The 16451-nt window shown below is 39.2% G+C and overlaps 1 protein-coding gene across 3 annotated transcripts in view; it reads left to right on the top strand.

The window, feature by feature from the left end:
* The window catches only part of COL14A1 (collagen type XIV alpha 1 chain), a 210668-nt gene that overhangs the window by 34849 nt on the left and 159368 nt on the right, over positions 1-16451 (top strand). The window lies entirely within an intron of this gene.

The raw sequence follows: 16451 nt of genomic DNA, 5'->3' as shown, positions 1-16451 counted from the left end.
CCTTACCTTAAAACTCCTTCAGTATCTTTCTACTGCTCTTAGAATAGACTCCAGAAATCCTTGGCAAGACCTCGAAGTCCCCACAGTGTCTCATAACATACCTACCTTCCTCTTCTTTCTCACCTAACAACTCAGTGCTTTCTACCCGCTGGCCTTCTTTCAGATTCTTTAAAGATAGTGGTCTCTCCTGTACAGCCACAGCACCTGCCAAACCCTCTGCATGGAACGCTCTCCCGTATCACCACTCTGCTGAAATATCTGTTTTCCCCCTTTCAAAGCGCAGTTCAATCATTACTTTCTCCTAAACCAGGGGTCCCCAAACTACGGCCCGCGGGCCACATGTGGCCGGCCCCCTGAGGCCATTTATCCGGCCCCTGCTGCCCTTCTGGAAGGGGCAGCTCTTTCATTGGTGGTCAGTGAGAGGAGCACTGTATGTTGCAGCACTGCAAAGCGCAGCATTGCTCACGTACAGTACTACTTCCGGTGATGCAGGACACACCCGTCACGGCTCTGGAAGCGCGTCATATCACTTGTTACGGCTAGCAGTAACAAATATGGAACTAGACATTGACCATCTCATTAGCCAAAAGCAGGCCCATAGTTCCCATTGAAATACTGGTCAGTTTGTTGATTTAAATTTACTTGTTCTTTATTTTAAATATTGTATTTGTTCCCGTTTTGTTTTTTTACTTTAAAATAAGATATGTGCGGTGTGCATAGAAATTTGTTCATAGTTTTTTTTTTTTATATAGTCCAGCCCTCCAATGGTCTGAGGGACAGTGAACTGGCCCCCTGTGTAAAAAGTTTGGGGACCCCTGTCCTAAATATTTCCTAACCTTTCTCCTCTATGACAGGCTCTCATGTAACAACCAACTTTCCTTCACAACATTTGCCATAGTTGTAATTTTACATTTACTTATAATTTGAATGTTTGCCTTCTCTACCAGACTGTAAAATCCAAGCGATCAAGGATTGTGTCTGTGTTGGCTCCTCAGTGACTCCTCAGTATCTAACAGTTTCTGCTACATAACAAATGTCCAGTTTATAGTCACTGAATAGACAGACAAATAAATGGTCAACTAAAAATGTTACCTCCTAATATCAATACTTAAAAATATAGTTGCCCATTAGTTTGCCTGTGGTTATTTTTTCACCATATTGCATGAATTTTCAGTCACTTTTCTATGCATATGCAAACATATGTACAGGCTGCCATATTGCATTTCTTGTTCTGGGCATCACTTTGTCACTTGGGGAACTTTCCATAGTATTGCACATGGGAGGAACCATAGCATTGCCTGAGCACTGCATTTGCCTGCCTGAGTTCAAAGCCTGCCGTTGCCACTTTCAAGCTGAAGTGACTTGTATTGGTTATCCTAATCCAGAGATGGCAAACCTTTTTCTAAAAACCGCCCACTTTTGCAGTGCTGGTCAACCTGGTCCCTCCTGCCCACTAGTGGGTGTTCCAGCTTTCATGGTGGGCGGTAGCGGAGCAACCAAACAGCACAGTGATTGGCCCACTATGAAAGCTGGACCACCCACTAGTGGGCGGGAGGGACCAGGTTGACCAGCACTGCAAAGTAGGCGGTTTTTATAAAAAGGTTCACCATCACGGTCCTAACTAACCTCTGCATCTCTGTTTCTTCATCTGTAAAAGGTGTATGATAGAATTTATTTAATTAAGTTATTTGCTATTGAATGTGTTGATTTACGTAAAATACTTAGAATACTTCCTACCATTGAATACTGTTAGCTATTAATTATTGTTAGTCTCCCTCATTCTTTTTAATAGCCAGATAGTATCCTAAGGAATAGATCTTAATTTTCCATTTCCCATACTAATGAGCATTTACATATTTTCTAATTTTCACTATTATGAACGTGCTGCAAAAAATACTCTGAAAGTGAAGTGGCAGGTTAAAGGAGCTGCAGTGTTGACATTTTTGATTATCTACCAAATTGACAATTTTCAAAAACAATTTATTCTTAAAACATACATTTTTTCAACAATTAAAATTCTCAATACTTAAAATTTTTCCAGTAATATCTTATTACTTTAATTTATACTTCTTTGATTATTAGTGAGACTGAACTTTTTTTTTTCATATCTTTAATGGTCATTTGTATGTTTTTCCCATGTTTGGTCCATTTTTCTTTTGTGTTTTGTATCCTTTTTCAATAAATATATACAACATTTCTACACATTTTGGATATTAAAACCTTTTCTGTAGGTTCTGATAAATGCTAATGAACACCTGCAGAAGGACTATCCCTCCAGGAATTAATCTGCTTCACTCACTAAACATGTGTTTATGGAGGAGACTCCTCTGAGCCCACTGTCAGGTGGGAACTGTTTCAAGGCATTTCTTGTGGTGATTAGGACCTCAGCTAAGGCAAAAGATTTTAGGAGATTTTGGGGGGGAAAGGTGGCTTTTTCTTTAATATGAGGAGTATATAAGAGCAGTGAGCATTCTAAGAGCACTGGTGGTGTGGGAAGATTGTCTTAAGAAGGAAGTTGTAGTCCTGGCTGATTGCTCAATTGGTTAGAGTGTCATCCCCATATGCGAAGGTTGCTGGTTCGATCCCCAGTCAGGGCACATACAGGAACAGATTGATGTTTCTGTCTGTCTGTCTGTCTCTCTTTCCCTCCCTTTCTCTCTAACATTAATAAATAAAAACAAATTTTGGCCCTGGCCGGTTGGCTCAGCGGTAGAGCGTCGGCCTGGCGTGCGGGGGACCCGGGTTCGATTCCCAGCCAGGGCACATAGGAGAAGCGCCCATTTGCTTCTCCACCCCCCCCCTCCTTCCTCTCTGTCTCTCTCTTCCCCTCCTGAAGCCAAGGCTCCATTGGAGCAAAGATGGCCCGGGTGCTGGGGATGGCTCCTTGGCCTCTGCCCCAGGCTCTAAAGTGGCTCTGGTCACGGCAGAGCCGGAGGGGCAGAGCATCGCCCCCTGGTGGGCAGAGCATCGTCCCTGGTGGGCATGCCGGGTGGATCCCGGTCGGGCGCATGCGGGAGTCTGTCTGACTGTCTCTCTCCGTTTCCAGCTTCAGAAAAATACAAAAAACAAAACAAAACAAAACAAAAAACAAATTTTAAAAAAGAAGGAAGGTATTTTTGGTTGTTTCCATATCTTGGCCACTGTGAACAATGCTGCATTGAACATGGGGCTGCATGTGTCTTTATGTACCAATGTTTTTGAGTTTTGGAGGTATATACCCAGTAGAGGAATTGCTGGGGCATATGGTAGCTCCATTTTTAGTTTTTTGAGGAACCACCATACTTTCTTCCATAATGGTTGTATTACTTTACATTCCCACCAACAGTGTATGAGGGTTCCTTTTTCTCCACAGCCTCTCCAATATTTGCTATTACCTGTCTTGTTGATAATAGCTAATCTAACAGGTGTGAGGTGGCATCTCATTGTAGTTTTGGTTTGCATTTCTCTAATAGCTAATGAAGATGAGCATCCTTTCATATATCTGTTGGCCATTTGTATTTCTTCCTGAGAGAAGTGTCTGTTCATGTCCTCTTCCCATTTTTTTATTGGATTGTTTGTTTGTTGTTGAGTTTTATGAGTTCTTTGTATATTTTGGATATTAGGCCCTTATCTGAGCTGTTGTTTGAAAATATCATCTTCCATTTAGTTGGCTGTCTGTTTGTTTTGTTGTCAGTTTCTCTTGCTGTGCAAAACCTTCTTAGTCTGATGTAGTCCCATTCATTTATCTTTGCCTTCACTTCCCTTGCCTTTGGAGTCAAATTCATAAAATGCTCTTTAAAACCAAGGTCCATGAGTTTAGTACCTATGTTTTCTTCTATGTACTTTATTGTTTCAGGTCTTATATTTAGGTTTTTGATCCATTTTGAATTAATTTTAGTTCAAGGGGACAAACTGTAGTCAACATCAGATCATTTACAACAACATGGATGGATCTTGATAACATTATACAGAGTGAAATAAGTAAATCAGAAAAAAACTAAGAACTGCATGATTCCATACATAGGTGGGACATAAAAACGAGACTAAGAGACATGGACAAGAGTGTGGTGGTTGGGGGGGGGGAGGAAGAAGAGGGAAGGGGAGGGGGGAGGGGAAGGGCACAAAGAAAACCAGGTACAAGGTGACGGAAGACAATTTGACTTTGGGTGATGGGTATGCAACATAATCAAATGTCAAAATAACCTGGAGATGTTTTCTCTGAACATATGTACCCTGATTTATTAATGTCACCCCATTAAAATTAATAAAAAAAAAAAGAAGGAAGTTGGCACTAGCCAATTGGCTCAGAGGTAGAGCATCGGCCTGGTGTGTGGATTTCCTGCATTTGATTCTGGTCAGGGCACACAGGAGAAACAACCATCTGCTTCTCTACCCCTCCTCCTCCCTCTTCTCTCTCTTTCTTCCCCTGTCACAGCCATGGCTCTATTGGTTTGAGTGCATCGGCCCCGGTTGCTAAGGATAGTTCCATGAAGCCTTCACTTCAGGTGCTAAAAATAACTCTATTGTAAGCATCAATGCCAGATGGGCAGAGCAATGGCCCCAGACAGGGGTGGATCTCAGTCAGGGTTCATATGGGAGTCTATCTCTCCTCCTCTCACTTAAATAAAAAAAAGGAAAAGAAGAAAGTTGTAGACAATGGTGACAACACAGCCCAGAATTATGGCTCCTAGGAGCTTGAAGGGAAATGTTAATGGGTTCCACTAGAGACAAAAAGGCCTTTCCCACCAAAGCCTTGCATCACTTACCATACCCTCTCTTTCAAGTTGTTCCATCATTTGCATTCAACTCTGCTAGCAGCTCTTTGTTTTCCCCACACTCTACAACTGTTGGTACAAGAGTCTACATTGATACTGGCTTAGATACAATCAGACATATTTCACATATTTTAGAATTTTAATTTAAATGCGAAGAGCTAAGAACCTTAAGAGATGTTGCTATGCAGTTAAATATTTACTTGTTTTCAATCTACTGTATGTGTTTCCTCACTAATCCCAAACTTAACTCCCAAACAAAAGTGGTGTTTGCCTTTGAGCATAATAATATCGACATATTTGTATCAACGGCTATTTCTCTTTTGCTGTCTAAACAGTTTTCTCCAGTTATTTCTGCTGTTTGCATAGGAATGAAGATTCTGATTGAGAAGGATTGAGACAGAGAGGAAAAGTAGGATAAAATTTCCCTTCTATTTTCTTTTTAATGATTTTCCAATTAAGATCTCTGATGTACTTTTTCATAATGTAATATTTATTTATCTATTTTCGTTTTCTACAATGAGAAGATAAAGGTAGCGTCACAATGTTTTCCTTTTCTGGGAAAAAAATGAGATGAGTTTAAATGATCCTTTCAAGGGCATGGCAAATTATGGCCCACTGGTCAAGAACAGTCCTCTATTTTCTAACAGTTTGAGTGGAACATAGCTGTGCCCATTCATTTACATTTTATCTAGAGCTGCTTTCACAATATCAGGGTTGAGCAGATGAAACAGATATCATATGACCTGCCTACGATATTTTTTATCTTGCTCTTTTCAGAAAAAGTTGGCTGATCCTTGCTTTTGAATGTGTTGGAACAGAATCACTTGATGAACTGAATAATTCATGCTTTTCTGAGGACAGCTGGTCTGTTTCTGGTAGTTCCAATAAGAACTGCATGAGATATACTCTCACATATAAACGTTCAAAGGATCCTACTTCTCACATTCCCATATTTGATTTTTTTACCTGATGAAATATGAGAACTCCTGAAAGTTAGTTGTGATAATTAAATATTTGTTATTAACATTACAATGAATAGTTGACATGAATTAATGTAAGAGGCCAATTTTTTATGTCATTGATTTAACATAAATGCATAGAGAAGGTTTGGAGACTCCCTCTTAGTGCTAAGCACTGAATTAGAGACAGTTTCTGATGATCACAGTAGGCAGGATTCACCCTCATGAAACAGACGTAGACTAGCACGAACTCAACACATGTTCCCAGTGCCTTGTCTTGGAGAACAGTCAGTTCTGAATTGTGTATAGTTGTTATGGTTGAGCACAGTCAGGGCATGTGATTATTCTCAGGGTGTATTTTTACTTATTGACATTGCTTAATTTCCATCAATATTTTTATGGTTTGTGGCTCATGATTAAGGGATCAATTTGAAATTTTACCACCTTTTCTACTAGTTATTCTGGGTCTTAGATGCCGAACCTAGAACTGTGAGTTCAGTTCAACAGAAATGGCAGTGGTGGGAATGTTAATGTTGGAAAGGCAGGAGTCAGAAGAGTCAGAAGAAATGGGCAGATTTAGGAGGTTGCTGCTAATAGGTAGAGGAGAGAGGGAAGGGGTTGGGTCTAGTCATCAACTGGACATTGAGGTTAAGTTGTGGGCTGGGATTCATGCATTAACAGGTTTAAACTGATGTCTATAAAGGTTTGTCCTCTTCATCTTCCTCCTCCTCTTTGTCTTCTTCCTCCTACTCCTTTTTCTTAATTCTTCTCTTCCTTATTATTCCCTTTACTGTTATAATTACTGTTATCTAGACAGTTGATATGGAGTGCCAGCAACAACACTAGGGTGAACTAGAATATCTCTGCTCATCAGCACAGGGAGAATTCGAGAAAGCCCCTATCCCAATGCCTGTGTCCTTCGAGGGGAAAATATCTCCCTGAGATTTCACAACCATGGACCTGTGCCACATTCCGATTAGACATGCAAATTTGCACTCTGTGAATGCTCTGCGATTCTTCCATTCAAGGAATTAATATAAAAGTGGCTTAAATTGGTAAAAAGTAGGGTGCCTAGCTGAAGCAATCATGAAATCGTATTTGAGGACTATACGCTTAGCTCAAATTCTAGATCGCCACAGATAAAACAATGTCAAGGAAGAGTTCATTATCCAAACTTTCAATTAGTCAGAAGTCACAAAAATGGTGGTGTCAGAATCCCATGAATTTTAATTATGGAATGATTACATGAACACTCTAAAACAAATGGTAACATTATTAAAGTCACAGAAATATTCAAAACAAGAGATGAAAACAATGAGAGCCTACATAGAAGAATAGGTAAGTTTGAAATGGCACCAAATAGAACATACAGAATTCTGAGCCTAAATAAAAAGGTGGCCCCACCCAGAACCATGTTGGCGAAGCTGTAGAACACCGAAGTCAAAGATGAGATTTTAAAAGACAAAATGGGACCAAGGAGGAGTAAAAGTACTTGTAAAAGTACCTCTAAGTAATGGAGAGCTAGCTCTGTGTAGTCTGTTCTTCAAACCACTGCTTTTCAAAAGTGATGTTAATTCATTAATTTATTAATTTAAAAAAAAGGACCGAGAAGTTCAGCAAGTTCAGCACACTCAATACATCAGTGACGTGTTTAAGGAAAAAAAGAAATTAATTTGTTAATTTAAAAAGAAAGGCTGAGAAGCCCTGATCTGACACAAATGTATAAAAGAAAAACTGTGATATAACTCTGGGCCTGTTTCTCCTCACTTCTGTCCCTCAGACAGCCCATAATGCTTCATAGAAGCACAGAGCAATTGCGAAGATAATCTCTCGTGGTCAAGGCATTAGACACATGGGAGGTCCCTGAGGTCTGGGTAACCATACTCAGAGGAGAAAATCAGAAGATCCTAGGAATTGCTTTCCAGCCCAAAGTTTAAGAGAATGAAAACTAACATTTTCTTCAGGATATTTTATTTCTTCTCCTATTGCACTTTTCTTTTTTCTTCTCTCTCTCTCTCTCTCTCTCTCGGTTATTTATTGAGATTAGTGTAGATTAGTATACAGAGCACAAGTTTTTGTTTGTTTGTTTGTTTTATGCTCAAACATCTCTTGGAATGAAATCTTTTCTTGCTTTTTACCAAGCTGTGCAACATTAGGCATATTAACCTTTCTACGTCCCAATTTTCTCATTAGCAAAAGGAGCACAATAGTCAAAATGAGCAGCCAGGGTTGTGAGGAATAGATGCTATCACATCTGTATATGACACACCTGGGACTTAGGGCTGTCAGTTTCCACCCTCTTTTCTACTTTTTTTTAATGTCTTATTTTCAAAGAGAAAATATTAGCATATAGAATGCAGCGAAATGTCTTACATTACCAGTAGCTATTTGTTGAATATTTGGATTTGGCGTGTTTTAGACTCAAAGGATAAGGTTCAGAGTCCCTTGGAGAAAATTAAGAATGACTGTTTTTATGAAAAGAATGTTTTTATTATTGAAAATGCAGAAGTAGGTTTTTGTTTTTACCTTGATGTTGAAGCATGATAATTTATGTTTTCAGGAATTCAAAAGCACATGAGACAGAATCAGTCATTCAGAAAATAATCATTGAACTTTTGCAAAGTGCATTGTACCTGTGCTTAAAATGACAAGATTTCCCAGAGGGCAAGGGCATAGCAACAGACCCCAGTCTTCTCTTGCCCCCCCCCCCCGTCTTAATAAGTCAGCTTTAAAGGATTTTGACACCTTCTTTGTTGGCTTCCAACAATTTTTTTTACCTATGAATTCTCCAGGGGTAAGAAATCGTAGCTCTGCTTTAAATAAATTTGCACATGTCCTCATTTTTAGAAGAACTTGTAGCATCCCTTTTTTCTCTTTTCAATCTGATACTTCCCCACCAGGGGCACTGTGATAGATTTTGGCTGGAGCCTGCCCCCCCACAGGTATGCTTGGGCTTGTCTGGTTATTACCTTTCTCTTGTCTAAGAATTTTCCGTTAAACATCTTGTTTCTATACCTGCAGAGCTGACTGTTGGTGTCAAATTGAGAAGGTGTTTCAACCTTAGAAACTGCAGAATGGCAGGATCTTTTAGTTATTGATAAATTGGAGTAAAAACGATGATTGAGTTGTTGCATTTTCTTTTTTTTTTTTTTTCCTTTTCAGAAAAATCACCTTGAGCAACCAAGGTAGACATAGAGTCAAATCATGTAGGTCCATGTACAGAGCTGAAAATAATTGGTAATGTAATACACTGGCTCTTGGAGATGAGGAAGTTTTATTTTTAACTAGTGGTGGTTAGGCTAAGTACCCTCCCTTGGATTAGCATTAACTTGTGATCATCAGAAAATAAACAGAGAATTATACAAATAAAATTTTAGAGAAAACTTGATGTAAAAGTATTTCAAAAGGATCATATATTTTCAAAGGAAGTAAAACCCATTTTAGGTATCTTACATTGTGGTAGGTAGAGTTTAGAGAATATAGAAACGAAGAGATGGTAAAGGTAATGAAGATGGACTCAGAAGCAGAGGTCTCAGAGATGGGAATGTTGTTTGGGGGAAGAAGAGAGATTGCACTCCGATGGAGTGAGAAATAAACATGAACAGGTCAAGTAGAGCTGAATTCTGGAGAGCCCAAAGAGCAGGGTGAATAGTTTAGGCTTAACTTGGTAGGTGAGGGAGGGGAGGAACAGTTTTCAAATTTAGAATTGGAAAGTACTTTGAGAGCCATGTAGTTTGATCAGTTGAGAAGATGGTTGAGGCTCTTCAGCCATGCCATCGAAGGGTTGACCAGTATCTGCTTTTATTGACACAATTCTCACTGTCTTTTAAGTCTGTGGTCTATGGAAATCTTGCTTGTTAGAAAGTTCTTTCTGACTTGAGTTGGAAATATGTCTCTTTGTGGGCATACAGATCACCCTTAACCCCCCTTCTGTAGGACAGCCCCTTTAGTATTCGAAGACAGGTGTCATGTCCTCTTCAGGTTCCTTGCAGCTTATGAGCAGAGGAGAAATGTGATGTTTACAGAATTGTCAGTTACTCCTGAGGTGCAGGGCTCTGAGTGACAACTGCAATGTTCTTTTGACTGTGGTTCAGGGATTGGGTGCCTCGTGCTTGCAAGTTGCCATGGTGTAACTTATCCCAGATTGGATATAGTGCAAGTGAGTGTGACTGATTCAGGCTATCTCTAGTTGTAAGGCTTGGTAATCTTTCTTCCCTTCCTCCCTCCTTATTTCCCTCCCTCCCCCTTTTCCTTTCTTCCTTTCCTCCCCCCTTTTCCCTATCTTTCCCTCTCTCCCTCCCTCCCTTTCTTCCTTCTTTCCTTTCCAGTACTTCTCTTCTGTGACAGCAGTTGAATATCTCAATAGCTAAGTGGTTCAGGCTACGGAGTCAGCTCTCGATCTGAATTCCAGCTTTTCTCTCTGTCCTGTATGTGATGATAGGCAGGTTATTTAACCTTTCTAGTTACTTAACCATTTTTTTTTCAACTGAGTGAGAAGAACATATATCTTACAGAATTCATATCAGGCTTAAATGGAAAAGACTTATGCAAAAGCGTCTGATGAAAGCAGTCATTAAATGGTAGGCTTTTTCATCATTGTAGAAAAGAAAGCAATAAAAGTGTCTGGCAGAGTCAATACATAAGTTACTATCGATATATGTGTTTGTCAGGTTTCTCCCTATGGACACAGGATCCACATATATCTATGAAAAGATTTATTGTAAGGAATTGCGTATGCGATTACAGAGGCTATAGGAAGTCCTAAGATTCGCAGTCAGCAAGCTGGAGACCCAGGAAAGCCCATGGTGTAAGTTCCAGTCTGAAAACTGGCAGGACCCATATTCAAGAAGAGCCAGTGTTTCAATTTGAGTCCAGTGTTCCAACTCAAGGCAGTCAGGCAGGAGCCGATCCCTTTTACTCAGCCTTTTTGTTCTGTTCAGGTCCTCAGTCTGTTGGATGAGGGCCACCTATACAAGGGAGGTCAGTCTGCTTTACTCAGTCTACAGAGACAAATGTTCATGTCATCTAGAAAGACAGACACACTCAGCAGAAAGTTTGACCAGATGTCCGGGCACCACACGGACTAGTCCAGTTGACACATGCAATTCATCATCACTATATATAGTGTATTTCTAGGAAATAAGAAGATCTGGAAAGAAAAATAAAACAGAATAAGAAGTGAGGGATGGGAAGTGCTGTTTTAGATTAGATAGTCATCTGTCAGGGAGACTTTGAAAGGTACGTGTCCCCCAAGATGGGACTAAATGAGCACTAAGTTCATTCTGATTAATATGAGCTCCAAATACGACTGAAATCAGCCTCCTGCGGCCGCCCGTCTGCTAGGTGGACAGATTGTAACATTGATACAATAGATAACTAATGGCCATCCATGCTGTATTATGTGAGCACATCTTCTATGGTCGTGACAGCATGGATGATGGAAAAGGCACATTGGACCAAACATTTAGAAGACCTGACATCCAGTTCAGGCTTGGCCAGTAACCACTAAGCTGTTCGCTTGGCTCTCTGAACCTCAGTTTCATTTTCTGAAAAATGAGAACAATTAACGCTGTCCATAAGAATGTTGTATTAGATGTAACAATTTATTGGGAAACCCTTTCAGAACCATTAACCTTTTGGAAAATGTAAAATAATATAAACTTTAGAAATCCAGTGATACAGCTAAAGCCAATCTTGAAAGCGAACTCTGTTTGAAAACTTAAACTTAACCTCATGGGAGATTAAGTGAAAAATTGTTCCGTGACCACACTCTTCCTTCAGATGTCTTGGTTAATGAATGGTATGCCTAGGTATTTGCTAGTGGCTTAGAAAAAAAAAAAAATGCAAAGCCACTATATGAGTCAGACTAAAGCTGGTGAAAATGATTGTGAGATTTTTCTGATTGCATATTAAAATAGCCTGAGTAAAAACAGCACGTGCTCGCCTTTCATTCCGTTGTGCCTCCAGCAAAATTGGAAAAATCAAGGAAGACAGGCAACCTGATACAATCTCCCTGGTTCCTAAATCTCTGTAATCCATGTTCCCAGTGTGGCAGTGGAGGGGGTGGGGGCAGGACCACGTTTAATTCCGCCATCATGGTTCATTTCTCTAGCGCCCCGCTGGACAGATGGATGAATTATGTGGAAAGAGGAGTTGTTTTTTAACGGCTCTATTCAGTGTCGTTCACATTCATTGATGAACTATAGGCCAAGAGCTGAGCTAGACAAAGGGAATAAAAAGTTAAAACACAAATTTCTTTTACCTCTCAAGGAGTTAAGTCTGGTCAGGGAGATAGAAGGGGAAATAAACCACGAGTCTAGTGTTAGCACAACAAACCAGGTACAGATGTAGAAGTGAGAAAAAGGGTTGGGTAAGGTCAAATGTAACGATGTACATGGCTTTCAGAGAGAGAATGTTAGCAAATTGTTAGCTTTCCCATGCCTCCTCATCACGCACCTCCAGAAGGTGTAGCATATGAAGGGAATAGTCCCTTCTGCTTTTACCTGTGACATCAAAGTGTTACAATGTTTGTGATCTAGCTATCTGTTGGGTGCTTTCCTTTGATGACAGTCACCGCTTAGCTTTATTTTTTAAACACTGAGTATATTTTGGGAATTGTATTATAGATAAAGACCATGTTAAGCCAAGAGCTGAATTAAAATATAGTTCAAGAAGTCACTTTCTCTGCTTCTTTGCTTTAACTTTAAGAACAAGAATGAGGTAAAAAAAAAATGTTTACTTTCTTTAAAATACGAATAATGAAATATTGTTTTTAACAATAATAACATATGTGCTTATATTCCTTTTAAATGCAGTCTTAAATTACATTTGGTTGCTGAGTTTTAGACAGCAGTCACCTGGGCTCCTGGGTGTGTCTAGTTTTTCACCACTCAGTTCCTTGATACACTTGAAGATACTTAATTCTTGCTGACTGACCTCTCTCCATTTAAGGAAGCTGAAGTGGGTAATATATTTGCCAGTGAAAGGATATATTATCATCAGTGCTGAATCTGAGCTCTTATTTTAAAAGAACATTTGACTATACCCCAAATTTAGTAAAAATTTGAATATATTTCCTAAAAGGTTCACTATAGCAGCTGGAGTCATGTTTGAAATGTGTGATTATTGAACTCAAGCATGGCAGCTTTAACACAGCCTCTTGCCCCAAGTGTGTGACCATTGTCTGCCTCTGGTGGTAGGGGAGCCTGGCACATTCATCCAGGTTGCGTATGTCAGTAGCTCTTTCCTTTTTATTACTGAGTAGTAGTACATGCTGTGAATGTACCACAATTTGTTTAACCATTAACCTGTTGAGGGACATCTGGACTAATTTAAGCTTTTAGCTATTATAAATAAAACTGCTATGAACATTTGTGTATAGTTTGTGTGTGTGAGTGTAAGTTTTTATTTCTCCGGAATCAGTGTCCAAGAGTGCAATTGTTTGGGTTGTATGGTAATTTTATGTATTACTTTTAAAAGAAACTGCCAAATTGTTTCCAGAGGGGCATTTTATATTCCATTGAGCAATGTGTGAGTGATCCAACTTCTATGCATACTTGCCAGCATTTGCTGTTATCACTAGGTTTTCTTTTAGCTACTTTGATAGGTACATATGGTGAAAAGTCACTGTGGTTTTAATTTGCATTTTCCCGGTGGTTAATGATGTTGAACATCTTTCCATGTGCTCACTTGCCATCTGTGTGTTATCTTTGATGAAAGAGCTGGTCAAGTCTTTTACCCATTTTCTGATTGAATTCTTTGGTTTTATTTACTTGTGAGTTTGAGAGTTCTTTATGTATTCTATATACTAATCCTTTGTCGGATGTGTGCTCTGCAAATCTATATTTTCCCCAGTTTGTTGCTTGTCTTTCCATCTTCTTCATATGACCTTTTACAGGGCAAAAGTATTTTATTTTGATAAAGTCCAATTTTCCAACTTTTCTTTTTATGGGTTTGTACTTTGGTGCCAATTTTAAGAACCCTTTGTCTAGCTCTACATTCCAAAGATTTTCTTCTTCTTTTTTTTTTTTTCTAAAAGTTTCATAGTTTTACTTATTACATTGATGTAGATGATCCACTCTGAATTAATTTTGATATAAGGTACAAGGTTTAGGTCAAGTTTGTTTGTTTGTTTCCATGACTATCCAATTGTCCCAGCACCATCTGTTGAAGTATTTTTGCACATTTGTCTAAAATTCTATTTAGATTTTAAATCATATAGTTGAGCATGTTTATATGGGTCTGTTTTGTTTTTCCTATTCTTTTCCATTGATGTCTGTGCCTATCCCTCTGAAATACCGGAGTCTACTGATTACCATACCTGTAGAGTTAATAAGCTAAATATCTGATACAATGTTTCCTCCACTTTATTCTTTAATTGTTTCAGCTATTCTAGGGTCTGTGCCTTCCCTTATAAATTTTAGAATCAGTCTGTCTGTATCTTTTTTATAAAAACCTTTTCGAGGTTTAATAGGAATCACATTAAACCCATAGATGAATTTGTGGGTAATTAACATCTCTACTATGTTTAGTCTTACAATCCATGGCCATATTACACAGCTCCATTTATTTATTTATGTCTTTGATTTCCAGTCGAATGAGCACAAATTGTATATCATTGTGACCTTGATTTTTTATTCTGTGATCACCAATGTAATTAAAATTCTCTTCATTGATTTTTTGGCAATATAGATAGATATAGATAGATAGATAGATATTTCTTATTCTCTGAAGTTTTTATTCATAGCTTTTTAATATATTTTTGATACTAATTCTGGTTTTTTGTTTTGTTTTTTTTTTTGCATTTTTCTGAAGCTGGAAACAGGGAGAGACAGTCAGACGGACTCCCGCATGCGCCCGACCGGGATCCACCCGGCACGCCCACCGGGGGCAACGCTCTGCCCACCAGGGGGCGATGCTCTGGCCATCCTGGGCGTCGCCATGTTGCGACCAGAGCCACTCTAGCGCCTGGGGCAGAGGCCACAGAGCCATCCCCAGCGCCTGGGCCATCTTTGCTCCAATGGAGCCTTGGCTGCGAGAGGGAAAGAGAGAGACAGAGAGGAAAGCGCGGCGGAGGGGTGGAGAAGCAAATGGGTGCTTCTCCTATGTGCCCTGGCCAGGAATCGAACCCGAGTCCTCCGCACGCTAGGCCGACGCTCTACCGCTGAGCCAACTGGCCAGGACCGATACTAATTCTGTTTTAACTTTTTATATTGTATATGCCTTCCTCCAATTGAAACTTGTCTTTTTATTTTTCTTAAGGTATTTTTTTGATGAACAACATTTAAATTTTAATATAATTAAATGTATAAATCTTCTAATTTATAGTCAATTAATTTTACATCTTACTTTGGAGCTATATAGAATTTATATTTCCAAGTCAAAATGACTTGAATAAACTAATTAGACAGAACGTTTTTACTGGAAACACTTTTAAATAGAAAATACCTGCTTTCATAGTTTTATTCGAAACAGAGTGAGATTGTTCCCTTTCTAAGACTTTAATGTTCCCAAACAAAAAAGTCAAATAATATTCCCAATAGTTTCGGAGGAGAAAGAAAACTACTCTCCATTTGAGGCAAGTTTCCCCATCAAAACTGAGAGAAATAGATTCTTAAAGCTTCGTAAGACTTCATTTTTTCTGATTATTTTCAAAAAACAAATACATTTCTATCCCACGATTTCTTGCAGTATGTGTCCTGTTTTAGAATATTTTAGTCTGGTAGAATAAGATTGAATCCTAAGTTGAAGGTGGCTTTGTCTTTGGTTATTAAAGAAGGGAGATTTGGTGCCCCAAAACATAATATATCAAATTTGGGTTGAGCTGTCCTGTATAGTTTCCATATGAGTATCTGAGAAGTTCATTGGCAAATACATCTTTATCCCATCTGCTAGAAGGATCTAAAGATTCCAGGCATATATTTATGTCTGGAGGGAAAAAAACAAGATCTTTTTAGCAAAGCGTGGCCTGCTAGGTACAGAGATATATATTAAATTACCTAGTCCAACCATAGTAATTCAACTGCTTTTCCCCCAGGAAAAAATATATTCAGTGTATTTTTTAGTACTTTTATATTTCATTTTTCATTCCATAAACTGTATTTTCAAATATTGTTTTATGGTCATGTTAGTGTTAGAAAGCAAACTAGGGATTTGCTGGGCCGTTTCCAGAAGTTGACTAGACACAAACACATACAATTCACGATCTCTGTTACTCATAGGGAAAGTCAGCAAAGTTAATCATTCTTTTTAGAAGCACAAACTACAGTATGAAGGAATGCTCCTAAAGGTGCTAACAGTACCATGCACTTTTTAAGGATTCTTAAACGCATGAAGAATTCTTGGCTCTGCATGAATGCAAGTGGTGGTTTTCACCTAGTCAAACACAGACCTCCCCTGTGTACCAGACAGCCTCCTGCCTTGTTGCAAACCCAGCTGTCTGCCCTTGGCACCTGCCCATGATCAGTGTGGTCAACTGTGGACTGAAAATATTAGATGGAAAATTCCAGAAATAAACAATTCACAAGTCTTTTTTTTAATTTATTTTAATTTATTGTGTTTACATAGATTCTGGTGTTGCCTCGAATGCATCCCCCTCCCCCGTACAGTGCCGTTCTGCGTAACCGTCCTACGTTACCCGGACCCACCCTGCTCAGGCCATGAACCATCCCTTTGGCCAGCATACCCACACTGTATACTCGTCCCGCCTCTTAGTTGCTTAGCCGTTGAGGGTGTCATA

Source organism: Saccopteryx bilineata, chromosome 3, assembly GCF_036850765.1.
Source record: "Saccopteryx bilineata isolate mSacBil1 chromosome 3, mSacBil1_pri_phased_curated, whole genome shotgun sequence".
Classification (NCBI taxonomy): domain Eukaryota; kingdom Metazoa; phylum Chordata; class Mammalia; order Chiroptera; family Emballonuridae; genus Saccopteryx; species Saccopteryx bilineata.
The sequence above is the reverse complement of the archived record's forward strand: the minus strand, read 5'-3'. Positions and strand labels throughout refer to the sequence as shown.